The 13263-nt window shown below is 45.2% G+C and overlaps 1 protein-coding gene across 6 annotated transcripts in view; it reads left to right on the plus strand.

Moving 5' to 3' along the window:
- Nucleotides 1–262: 262 nt before the first annotated feature.
- arhgap32b (Rho GTPase activating protein 32b) overlaps nucleotides 263–13263 on the plus strand; it is a 645931-nt gene continuing 632930 nt past the window's right edge. For 5 of the 6 annotated variants that reach the window (XM_068053766.1, XM_068053771.1, XM_068053770.1 and 2 more), the window contains exon 1: nucleotides 270–411. The gene's annotated coding sequence lies outside the window, so the exon portion shown is untranslated. Of the gene's footprint in view, nucleotides 412–13263 lie in introns of all 6 variants that reach the window. The other variant, XM_068053769.1, reaches the window with a different exon arrangement.

The raw sequence follows: 13263 nt of genomic DNA on the forward strand, positions 1-13263 counted from the left end.
CAAGCTTTTTCACTGAGGCTCATGTCCAGTTAGTATTATAGAGATGAACTTTTTTTTAATCTTTTAGGAAGATGAACCCGTTTTTAGAATTTTTAAATCCCTCATTCATAGGAAGATAACCCTTCTAACCGCTCATTATTGCCGGATTCCTTCACAACGCTACCAGGGAAATTGTGCGTGCCGACGCTGCGGGAGGAGCTGTGCGTGCCGACGCTGCGGGAGGAGCTGTGCGTGCCGACGCTGCGGGAGGAGCTGTACGTGCTGACGTTAACACTGCGGTCGGCGGGTGGTGAGTGCGGCTCTGAGTCGCGGTTTGTGGTTGATTGGTTCTCTCAGTGAGCGGTGAGGAGATGGAGGTCGGACGGTGTAGCGGAGTCCGGAATTAGCTGGGGGAAAAGCCAGAGAAGGCAGGTAGGATCCATGGGGCCGTCTGTGGGACTGAGGGCAGCAGCCGCGCGTGATCGCGGAGCGCACCGGCCGGAGAGGCACCTGCACTGCGGGGTGGAGGGGGCACTGGGAGTGATCCCGGGGCTGAGGCAGGCTGGGAGGGAGGGAGGGAGGGAGGGGAGTGGGGTGTCACTGGGAATGGTCTTGGGGGAGGAGGGGTCACTCGGAGTGATCCGGGGGGTGGGGGCGCGCACTGGGAGTGATCCAGGTGGGTCACTGAGTGTGATCCGGGGTGCCCTGGGAGTAATCGGGGAGGGAGTGGGGGGGGGGGGGCACTGGGAGTGAATCCTTGGGGACTGTACAAGGAGTGATCTGGGTGGGGACACTGGGTCAAATTGGGGGCCACTGGGAGAGATCTGGGGGGGCCACTGGGAGTGATCTGGATTGCACACTGGGAGGGACCCCAGGGGTGCACTGGGAATAATCGGGGGGGGGGGGGGGGGTTAGTGGGAGTGATTGGGATGGCACACTGGGAATGGTCTGGTGGGAGTGAGGTGCTTGTGGGGAGCTTGCTGGGTGTGAATGGGAGCACATGCTGGGCATCAGAGGAGGGACACTGGGAATGAGCTGTCAGCATGCTGGGTGTAAGGTGGGGGGTTGGAGGGCCTCGGGCCTGAGGCCCGGGGGAGCACACTGGAATTCAGTGAAGAGACACTGGGGAGGAGCTGGGTGTATACTGTATGATTCAGGGCTACAGATTTTGTGCTAGACAAACAAAGTTTAAGGCATATGTGTTGCAGGGTGTGAGCTCTTGTGTGCAGGATGTTAGTGTGAGCAGGGTGTGTGGGTGTGTACGTGATGTGTGTCGTGGAAAAGACAGCTGCACAGGATATTCCCTGGGTGTGAGATAGTTGTACAGTGTGTAGGTTGTGTTGATGCTCAGACTGTGGGTGGTGATGTGTCTGTCCTGCAATGTCAGTATGTTGATCCTCTGTTTCTAATTTACATTAGTGATTGTAATACCGCAAAATATGGAACTTTTCTGGCCATAAAATGGATCTTAGTGTGGACCACCACCACCTTCTTGAGGGCAATTAGGGATGGGTAATAAATGCTGTCCTAGCCAGCGATGCCCACATCACATGTACAAATTAAAAAAGAGTGTATAGCAAAAGGATTTAGATCGGCAATAACAAACGCAGACAAGAAGCAAATGAGACATATAAAGAGTAATGTGCATTGGTTGGAGAGTGTGGATCATCAGTACTATGAATGGAACTGAATTGATAAGGTGCTCACAATATATTTGAATGCTTGAAAAGGAGAGTTAAACTAGAGAGATGAACTTAATGAGTTGATTGGCTTTACTCATCCTTGACTCTTGATTCTTGTATTCAGAATGTGCTGTGGTTGAAGTGCTCGCAAAAAAACCTTGAAATCCCATTTTCTGTGTCGGGCTTTTATAATGTTTTATAAATTGCTGTGCAACTTGCACTCCTGTTTGCAGATTCTGTTATACTGGGGAATTAAAAATAGATAATTATTTCTGGCTCCAAAATCTACTTTTATTCTCCCTCTTTCATATTCCATGGCGTCTGCGAAAAGTTAACTCTGGAGAGTTCTCTGGAGAGAAGTTCCTTCTGAGCTGTTGATGCAGAAATTCATATAGTTTGAGGTGGATTAGACAACAGCAACTTAGATTTATATACTTTAGTGCCATTCATAGCACTTTACAACAGAGAAGGCAGCCATTTGGCCCATTCTGTCTGTGCCTGCTCTTTAAAAGAACTATCCAATTAGTCCCACTCGCCTGTTTGTTCCCCATATGTTTCCTTTTCATGAATTTATCCAATGCCCCTTTGAAAGTTTCTAATAAGTCCAAAGAGCAGTTATGATGTGGAGTAGCTGAGGTGAATAGCATAAATGCATTTAAGGGGAAACTCAATAAGCACATGAGGAAAAAAGGCTATGTGGAGTATAAACACTGGCGTAGATCATTCGGGCCAAATGACCTGTTTCTGCACTGTATGCTGTTTGTAATTCTCTGAATTTGCTTCCACCACCATCTCAGGCAGTGCATTCCAGATCATAGCAAAGAATCATTTCAAGCAGTTAAATATCCCAAGACACTTCACAGGTTCATAGTCAGACAAACAGTAATACTGAGTGAAGAAAGAAGACATTAGGACACTTAACTAGCAGCTTGGTCAGAGGTAGGGAGGTGAGTGAGAGGCAGAGAGGAAATTCCAGAGCTTAGGGCTCAGAGCTGAAAGCTTGGCTATCAGTAGTGGAGTGAACAGATTTGGGGTTGAACAAGAAGCCAGAGTGGAGGAGCACAGGGTTGTCAGAGGATTGTAGGGCTGGAAGAGGTTACAGAGACAGAGAGGGGTGACGCCATGGAGTGATTTGGAAACTAGGTTGAGAATTTTAATATCAAGGCATGGCTGGACTGGGAGCCATTGTAATTGATGAGCACCGTAGTGCGAGTTAGGCTATGTTCAGCAGAGTTTTAGATGAGTTCAGGTTTATGGAGGATGGAAGATGGGAGGCTGGCCAGGAGAGCATTGGAATAGTTGAGTTTAGAAGTAACAAAGGTATGGATGAGGGTTTCAGCAGCACATGAGTTGAGGCAGGGATAGAGCTGGGTGATCTTATGAACGTGGAAGTGGGCAGACTCGGTAATGAAGAGATATGGGGTCGGAAGCTCGGCTCGGTTAAATAGGAAGATAAACTATGATGGACATTTGTTTAGTTTAAGTTAAGGGTTGTGTTAAGACAGGATTATGTTTCAACTGCTGAACAGATTGTACGGCAGGTACTGGGTTAAGGTGCAGTAGGTTTGTTGTTTTAAGATGGTGAGCAGCAGTTGAGAGGGGCTGTGTGTTGTGGAATGTTGGAATACAGGTTTCTGATGACCAGGTGTTCAGGCTGAGCTGTGTGAAAATCCGGTACTGTCACTATGGGCCTTGTAACCAGTTGCAGCGGGACAGAGCCTGGAGCAGGCCTTTGACTGTGGGAAATACAGAGGATGGTGGAGGCTACAAGTCTCAAGAGAATAGAAATTTTAAAAACAGCTTGCACTTTATATACCGCCTTACATGACCAAAGGGTGCCCTCAAGTGCTTTACAGCCAGGACCTCAGATCGGAGCAGCAGCAGCCGGCGCTGGACCTGGGAGGAGTTGGATCTGAAGCGGGACCTGGAGAAATAAAGAGCGGGACTCCAGGCCCTTACCTTAGACTGGAGCGGCAGCAGGCTTTCGAGCTGTGTTTGAGCACGCTGGGTTTGAAAAGAGGAAAAAAACTACCAGTGACGTCACAGGAGATCTGTAAGCTGATCGATTGGTAAGTAACAGCTGTTGTTACCTGTAAAAAGCTTAAAAAATCAGGGGGAAGAAAGTTTTTGTTTTTAAACCCTCGAATAGCGACCTTGATTAGTACTACTAATGTTTTGTTTTAATTAGTGTAATTTATTAATAATTACTAATTAGGATGGCGCTGTTTGGACACAGTGAGGCTGTGAGTTGTGTGTGAGGGATTTTACTGACTAGGGGAAGGATGTGCTCTTTGCAGTCTTTCTTTTCTGCCTTTTTGGCCTCCGCGGTACAGGGGAAGAAGCTGATTGGCGAGTAACTGATGTTATTTCACTTATTACATTAGCAATATTCAGTTTGTAAAGCTAAGTAATGGCAGGGCAGTTCGGCCAAGCTGAATATGCCTCCAGTGACATGTGGGAAGTCGTGGATGCACCATGTGTCCTTGACGAACACATCTGCAGGAAGTGTCACTAGCTGCAGAAGCTTGAGTTCCGGGTTTCAGAACTTGAGCAGTGGCTGGAGTCACAGCGGCGCATTCGCGTGGTAGAGAACTACGTGGATAGCATGTTTCAGGAGGTAGTCACCCTGGAGCTTAAGAGAGCACAGGCAGAGAGGGACTGGATGGCTGCCAGACAGACTAGAAGGTCAAGGCAGATAGTGCAGGAGTCCCCAGAGGGCATCCAACTTTCTAACCGGTATTCAGTTCTGAGAGTTCTGCAGTGAGAATCATGACCAGAGCACCATTGGTGGCTCAGCTGTGCAGGGAGGGAGGAGAAAGGACAAGAGAGCAATAGCGATAGAGGATTCTATAGTTACGGGAACAGATAGGCGTTTCTGTGGTCATAGACGGGATTCCAGGATGGTATGTTGTCTCCCTGGTGCAAGGGTCATGGATATTACCGAGCGGCTAAAGGGCATTCTGGAGGGCGAGGGTACACAGCCAGAGGTCGTGGTCCACATTGGTACTAATGATCTAGGAAGAAAGAGGGATGAGATCCTGCAGGCTGAGTTTAGGGAGTTAGGAATGAGATTAGCAAGCAGGACCTCAAAGGTAGTAATCTCCAGATTACTGCCAAGGCCACGTGCTAGTGAGTATAGAAATAGGAAAATACACCAGATGAATATGTGGCTGAAGAGATGATGCAGGAGGGAGGGCTTCAGATTTCTGGGGCATTGGGTCTACCTCTGGAGAAGGTGGGACCTGTACAAGCCGGACGGTCTGCACCTGAACAGGACTGGGATGAATATCTTTGCAGGAAGGTTTGCTAGTGTTGTTGGGGATGGTTTAAACTAGCTTGGCAGGGGGATGGGAACCAGAGCGCCGTTTTAGATAGGACAATTTCAGGGCAGAGAACAGGAGGCAGAAAATTAGTGAGTGACTCTGAAAGACAGAAGAAGCAAAGATTAAAAAGTATGCAGCACAGGAATTTGGCAGTGTGAAAGGGAGATTTAAATGCAAGGAGTATAATAAATAAAGCCGATGAGCTGAGGGCACAGATAGACACATGGCAACATGATATCGTTGCTACAACGGAAATTTGGCTTAAGGAGGGGCAAGAATGGCAGCTCAATGTCCCTGGATATAGAGTTTTCAGGTGGGATAGGGAGGTAAAAAAGGAGGGGGTGTAGCATTATTAGTTTAAGGAATCAATAACAGCTTTGAGGAGGGATAATATTGCTAAATGAATCATCAAATGAGGTTACATGGGTGGAGCTCAGAAATAAAAAAGGGGCAGCCACACTACCAGGAGAGGGAGGTAGAAGAACAAATATGTAGTGCAAAAACTATAGGGCAATAATAGTTGGGGATTTCAACTACCCCAATATCAACTGGGATACAAACAGTGTGAAGGGCACAGAGGGGACAAAATTCTTGAACTACCTTCAAGAGAGCTTTTTTAGCCAGCACGTAACAAGCCCAATGAGAGGGGACGCAATTCTAGATTTAATCTTCAGTAATGAAGCTGGGCAAGTGGATGAAGTAACAGTGGGTGACCACTTCGGAGATAGTGACCATAATACAGTAAGTTTTAGCATAATCATGGAAAAGGACAAAGATAAAACAGGAGTAAAAGTTCTAAATTGGGGGAAGGCAAATTTTAAGAAACTGAGGGGTGACCTGGTGAAAGTGGACTGGATACATCTACGTAAAGGCAAATCAGTGGCAAACCTGTGGGAGGCATTCAAGAGCGAGATAGTACATGCACAGTGTAGGCATGTCCCCACAAATACAAAGGGTGGTACTGTCAAATCTAGAGCCCCCTGGTTATCTGGAAGCTTATAGGCTAAGTTAAAGCAGAAAAAGAAAGCTTATGACGATCACAAAAATCTTAATACTTTAGAAAGCCTAGAGGAGTATAGAAAGTGCAGGGGTGAAGTAAAAAAGGAAATTAGAAATGTAAAGAGAGGACATGAAAAATTATTGGCAGGTAAAATCAAGGAAAACCCAGAAATGTTTTATCAGTACATTAAGAGTAAGAGCATAACTAAGGAAAGGGTACGGCCTATCAGAGATGTACGAAGGAACATATGCATGGATGCAGAAGATGTGGGCAGAGTTCTTGATGAGTTTTTTTGTCTCTGTCTTCACAAAGGGGAGGGTTAATGTAGACATTGTAGTTAAAGAGGAGGAGTGTGAAATATTAGATACAATAAGCATAATGAGAGAGGAAGTACTAGAGGGTCTGACATCCTTGAAAGTGGATAAATTGCTAGGGCTGGATGGATTGCATCCCAGTTTGTTAAAGGAAATCAGGGAGGAAGTAGCGGATGCGCGGAGGATCATCTTCAAATCCTCACTAGATACAGGAGCGGTACCAGAGGATTGGAAGTCTGTGAACGTTGTGCTGTTGTTTAAAAAGGGTGCGAGGGATAGACCAAATAATTACACGCCTGTCAGTCTGACCTCGGTGGTGGGTAAATTGTTAGAATCTATTCTGAGGGACAGGATAAACTGCCACTGAGAAAGGCACAGATTAAATAGGGACAGTCAGCATGGATTTGTTGAGGGAAGGTCATGTCTTACGAACTTAATTGAGTTTTTTGAGGAAGTAACAAGAAGGATTGATGAAGGTAGTGCAGTGGATGTGGTCTCCCTGGACTTTAGTAAGGCATTTGACAAGGTCCCACATGGCAGACTGGTCAGTAAAATGAAAGCCCATAGTATACAGGGGAATGTGGCAGGTTGGATCCAGAATTGGCTCAGTGACAGGAAACAAAGTGTAGTAGTCGTCGGATGTTTATGTGAATGGAAAGCTGTTTCCATTGGTGTTGGGTCCCTTGCTGTTTGTGGTATATATTCATGATTTGAACTTAAATGTGGGAGGCATGATTGGGAAATTTGATGATGACACAAAAATTGGCCGTGTAGTTGATAGTGAAGAGGATAGCTGTAAACTCCAGAATGATATCAATGGTTTGGTTGAGTGGGCGGAAAAGTGGCAAATGGAATTCAATACAAAAAAGTGTGAGGTAATGCATTTGGAGAGGGCAAACAAAGCGAGGGGATACACAATAAACGGGAGGATATTGAGAGGGGTAGAAGAAGTGAGAGACCTTGGAGTGCGTGTCCACAGGTCCCTGAAGATGGCAGGACAGGTAGATAGATAGAGTGGTGAAGAAGGCATATGGAATGCTTTCCTTTATTGGCCAAGGTATAGAATACAAAAGCAGGAATGTAATGCTGGAACTGTATAAAACGCTGGTTAGGCCACAGTTGGAGTATTGCGTACAGTTCTGGTCACCACGTTACAGAAAGGACATAATTGCTCTGGAGAGAGTACAGAGGAGATTTACAAGACTGTTGCCAGGACTCGAAAGTTGCAGTTATGAGGAAAGATTGGAAAGATTCGGATTGTTTTCCTTAGAACAGAGGAGGCTGAGGGGTGACTTAATTGAGGTGTATAAAATTATGAGGGGCCTAGATAGAGTAGACAGGAAAGACCTGTTTCCCCTAGCGGACAGGTCAATTACCAGGGGCGACAGATTTAAGGTGATTGGTAGAAGGATAAGAAGGGACATAAGCAAAAGCTTTTTCACCCAGAGGGTGGTGGGTGTCTGGAATTCACTGCCAGGAACGGTGGTAGAGGCAGAAGCCCTCAGTATTTTTAAAAGGTACCTGAACATGCACCTGAAGTGCTGTATCCTTCAACGCAATGGATCAGGTGCTGGAAGGTGGGATTAGATTGGGCGGCTAGTTTTTTCCCCAGCCGACATGGACACGATGGGCTGAATGGCCTCTTTCTGTGCCGAAATATTTCTATGGTTCTATGGAAACGGGATAACTCGTTGCTCTTCTTTGAAGTAATGCCATGGGATCCTTTACCTGAAAGGGCAGGCATGGCATTGGTTTAAAATCTTATCCCAAATCCATCTCCTCCAGTGGGCCACATACTCATTGTAAGTTTTTATTTTTGTGCTGAAGGCCTGGAGTGGGACGTGAGCCCACAACCTTGTGACTTAGAAGCAAGAGTATTACTACTGAACCACGCCTGACACTTGAAGGGTGTTTGTACGTCTGGGCAGTCGGGTGAAATTGCTGGTGCTTTATGGCACAGAGTCATAGAATCATAAAATGGTTCAGCACAGAAGGAGGCCATTCGGCCTGTCGTGTCCGTGCTGGCTCTCTGCAAGAGCAACTTAGCTTGTCCCACTCCCCCACCATTTTTTAAATAGCCCTGCAGTTTTTTTCTCTTGTGTTTATCCAGTTTCCTTTTGAAAGCTTCAGTTGAATCTGCGTTCACCACACTTTCAGGCATGCATTCCAGATGCGCACCACTTGCTGTGTAAAAAGGTTTTTCCTCATGTCACCTTTGGTTCTTTTACCATTCACCTTAAATCGGTATCCTCTGGTTCACAACGCTTCTGCCAATGGGAACAGTTTCTCTCTACTCTGTCCAGACCCCTCATGATTTTGAATACCTCTATCAAATAGCTTTTCAATCTTCTCTAAGGAGAACAGCCCCAGCTTTTCCAATCATTCCATGTAACTGAAGTTCCTCATCCCTGGAACCATTCTCGTAAAACTTTTCTGCACTGTCTCTAATGCTTTCACATTGGACACAATACTCCAGTTGAGGCCAAACTGGTGTTTATAAAGATTCATCATAGTTACCTTGCTTTTGTACTCTTATGCCTCTATTTATAAAGCCCAGGATCCCGTATGCGTTATTAACTGCCTTCTCAACCTGCTTCACCACCTTCAACGATTTGTGCAGAAATACCCCCTGGTCCCTCTGCTCCTGCATCCCCTTTAGAATTGTCAGGGGAATGGGCTGGGCTGAGGCGGATGGGGAGGGAGGGACAAGGTTTGAGAGGTTTGAGCCTTTATGAGAGGGGGGGATGGGGTGGGATGGGGTTGAGATGGGATGTGTTGCAGAGGTAGTGGTGTGGTTTGGTTTGGGTTGGGTGTTCGTGGGGGAGGCACTGTCTGCTTTATTTTGGGTAAATTATAAAATTTCTAAATTATACATTGTAACTGTCCAACTCAGTGACAAATAGTCTCAATGAAGCTCGGTTTAAGATCCTCCAACTGCTGCCCCTAAATAGTGGGCATTTTTTTGAAGAGGAGAAATGTTCTTTGTTTTTCAACTAACTAGAGGACAATGCAGAGAGTCCTGTGCCCCTTGACCTGTGAGCTACACAGATGAAGGATGTATTGTTTGTAGGCTGGGAATTCTGCAAATTCACACTAACCAGCCAGCATTATTGATTTTGATTGATAAGGAAGCTTCTTTTTTAGCATTATATAATCAGCTTGTTTTCTGTGACGTTGCATTGGGAAAGGATGTGCAGATCTTCATTGGGAAAGGATGTGCAGTGGCATCCTGGATTGTAGTAATTTATACCATGGAGATGGAGCTTAATGTTACTGTACTCGGTATCAGGTGGCAGGACTATATCTCCAACACAGAAGTCCTTGAAGCGGCCAACATCCCCAGCTTATACACACTACTGAGTCAGCGGCGCTTGAGATGGCTTGGCCATGTGAGCCGCATGGAAGATGGCAGGATCCCCAAAGACACATTGTACAGCGAGCTCGCCACTGGTATCAGACCCACCGGCCGTCCATGTCTCCGTTATAAAGACGTCTGCAAACGCGACATGAAATCGTGTGACATTGATCACAAGTCGTGGGAGTCAGTTGCCAGCATTCGCCAGAGCTGGCGGGCAGCCATAAAGACAGGGCTAAATTGTGGCGAGTCGAAGAGACTTAGTAGTTGGCAGGAAAAAAGACAGAGGCGCAAGGGGAGAGCCAACTGTGCAACAGCCCCAACAAACAAATTTCTCTGCAGCACCTGTGGAAGAGCCTGTCACTCCAGAATTGGCCTTTATAGCCACTCCAGGCGCTGCTTCACAAACCACTGACCACCTCCAGGCGCGTATCCATTGTCTCTCGAGATAAGGAGGCCCAAAAGAACTCGGTATGTGTCTGTACAGCAGACATTTAGACTGCCTGTTGTACTGTCTATTGTATTAATAGATGCAAGGATCCTGTCTTGACAACACAGTTTGATTCCCCTCCCCCACAGCCTGGTGTTACTCCATCCCTATCATCCTCTAATTCTCTGTCCTCACTTTCATGCCCTTTCACTCACTCTCTGCCCTCTTGGACAAATCCCTTACCCTGACTTGGTCTCATTCCAATTTTGTTCTCTTTCCATCTACCTCCCTGCTGGGTGATATTCACTACTTCTCCCACAAAGCTGGGTTGAAAAGATGGAAGAAATTGTGTCTTCATAGCATCCGAAAACACTTTAGAGCCAATACAGTATGTTTAAAGCGTTATCATTGTTGGAATGTAGGAAAGCACCCTTCTTCATTATTAGTTCACAAAAAAATTCAGCAACTTGTGGCAAAGAAGAGATATACCATGAGTTCTGATTCTCCACTAATTGCTGGACAATTTGTGCTGCTCTGCTGTTAATCTAAAAAAACTTGCATTTATATAGCGCCTTTCGTGCCATGAAGTACCTTTTGAAGTGCAGTCACCGTTGTAATGCAGAAAATGCAAAAAAGTGAAAGAATTGCAACTTGCTATGAGCATCCCCATTGAACGTAATTGCAAGTCATGAAATTGCTGGATTTTTAAAATTTGTTCATGGGATGTGGACATTGTTGGTAAGGCCAGCATTTATTGCCCATCGCTAATTGCCTTTGAGAAGGTCATGGTGAGCTATCTTCTTGAACTGGTGGTATGGACTTGCAGGATTTTTAACCAAGCGACGTTGAAGGAATGATATTGTTCCAAGTCAGGACGATTTGGAGGGGAACTTGCTTGCAGGTGGTGGTGTTTGCACTATAAATGTGAGTTAATCTCACTGCTGCCATTTGGGGCTAGTAATTCCAATCGTAAGGACACTGATAATCATTTGTTTTATGGACCTGACATGAAACTCAACCTTGGAGACCCAGAACGGAACAAATAAAACTGTGGCGTCTCACTCTAGCAGATAGTAAATTGTCCCTAGAGCTTCATTAAACCTTTTTTTAAATCTGTTAATCTGTCTGGCAATATTTTTGTGCCATTCTTGTTATTCACATCGCCGTTAGTATCAGAAGGCAATAATTCTCAGGATGCAAACTGTTTCGACAGTCAAATGCAAACTAGATTTCTTTCAAAAGATGATTTTGTACTTTTCGCACACCTCCCCTGCTATTCACTCATTATTGACTTGTCAAGAACACCAGTTCCCAAACACAATAAAGCTACAGTGTCTTCTTCTGCTTGTTCTGTTTAATTATTTCCTTATTTATTCTTTCTGTCTTTTTTCTCTCTCTTAGCCACTCTACTCTTTCCCCCTTTATTTCTCTTTCTGTGTCTAATTTGATTCTAATTTATCCTATTTCCTTCTCTAATGTTTGCTCTATTTGTTTCTTTGTCCTTTTGTTCATTGGTTAAGGTAATAGACCATTTGACCTGATGTTAAGGAGGTCCTAGATGCCCTGTTGACCTCACTATGCCACTATCAGCTCATACTTCCAACAATTTGTGGTGTCTATATAGTGCAATCTGCAGGCTTAGTTAAAAGGTCTAATTCACATTGCTTACCATGAGAGGCCCCATAGAAGCAGTTGCTGGACCAACATTCACAACGTCTCATAGGAATTTGGAGGTTTAAAAAACATGAGGACTGGCCAAACAATCTTGACCTGATTGCATTTTGCATACAGGCAGTGACTGACCAATTCCTCATGAAACTAATTTTCAGACAGTTTTGTGTACTGCGTTTCTTCCCTCAGGAAATAACTCTTAAGAATGTAACTCTCAAAAGCCACTGTTTTCTATCATGCTGGTTTATCGTACAGCACAGAGTACAGAAAGATCCTGTTTGATACATAACAGAGCTGCACTTCTGTCACAACATTGCTTATTTTGTGTACGACATCAGAGTTTCAGGCCTTCTGGTGGGGAAGGGGAATTACAGCTCAGAATTGGAAGCTGACTGCAATATTGAAGCCTGGGGAGTGATTGCAGGTTTGATACAGCCCTCCTGGGCAGATATAATGGAACATCTGTTCTTGTGCCGCTGTTTCTGTGCCCATAGTAAACAGAAAGTGCTGGAAATATGCAGAAGGTCACAGCAACTGTAAGGAAAAGACAGGTTATGACATTTATGTTGTGTACATCAGAATGGATACACACCCAAAATATACTTGTCTCTTCTCATTGCAGGTGCTGACCAATCTGTGAATTTTCAGCATTTGCATTATGTTTCCGACGGGTAGCCAATTTCTAGTAGTGGAAAATTCAGGTTCGTGGTCTGTTAAGCCTGAGCGAGCCTTCAGGTATGGGCCGCTGTCAAATCAGACAGCGAAGATAATGAGTTTCAGTAATTCGGTCTCACTGGTGACTCTGCATATTTGTAACAGGCATGGTTGGATGATGTAGATCATTTTTGAAAACATGCTGTCATGTTCAGGTTAGTTTAAGCCATATTTTCTCAATTGTAATGCTTCAGATAAATGCAGGATGTAGAGGTGGCAGCTGATGGGGTGAACTGATCCGTAGCAAAATCTGCCTCCAACGTAATGGAAACTGAAAGCATGCCTGCTGTGCCTTGTATGAACAGGAGTATTTGGGGATAGATTGTAAAGAGCTTACATGTTATGCTTGCTGTTTGAGAGCACTGTGTGGTGAGAAAGTAGTGATCTATTGGATTGTTTGTTCTTGCGCTAACAGTCACCAAGTGGTGAGGATGCTGGTCTTGGCCCATTAGAACAGTGTTTATACCCTGGGGCAGGAGGATCGTTTGTGCCGGAATGTGTCACAAAACAATTATTTTGGAGCTCCCCCCCTATTGAGTGCACGGTTTTGTGTTGAAAGAATGGTACAGAGGTACGCCATTTAGCCCCTTGAGTCTGTTTTGCCATTGAACACACATTGTTTTGTATCTTAACTCCATTTGGCTGGCTTAGTTCCATATCCCTTTATACCCTTGCCTAACAAAAAGTTATTGTGGCACACAGCTATGTGGTCCAGAAGTTTAATTCTTGGTTTGTGCAGTTAACTGGTCTTAGCCAGGGGACTAGGATTGGTCTTGGCATTCCTAGGCTAGGGAG

The sequence above is a fragment of the Heterodontus francisci genome, chromosome 22, assembly GCF_036365525.1.
Source record: "Heterodontus francisci isolate sHetFra1 chromosome 22, sHetFra1.hap1, whole genome shotgun sequence".
NCBI classification, from domain to species: Eukaryota; Metazoa; Chordata; class Chondrichthyes; order Heterodontiformes; family Heterodontidae; genus Heterodontus; species Heterodontus francisci.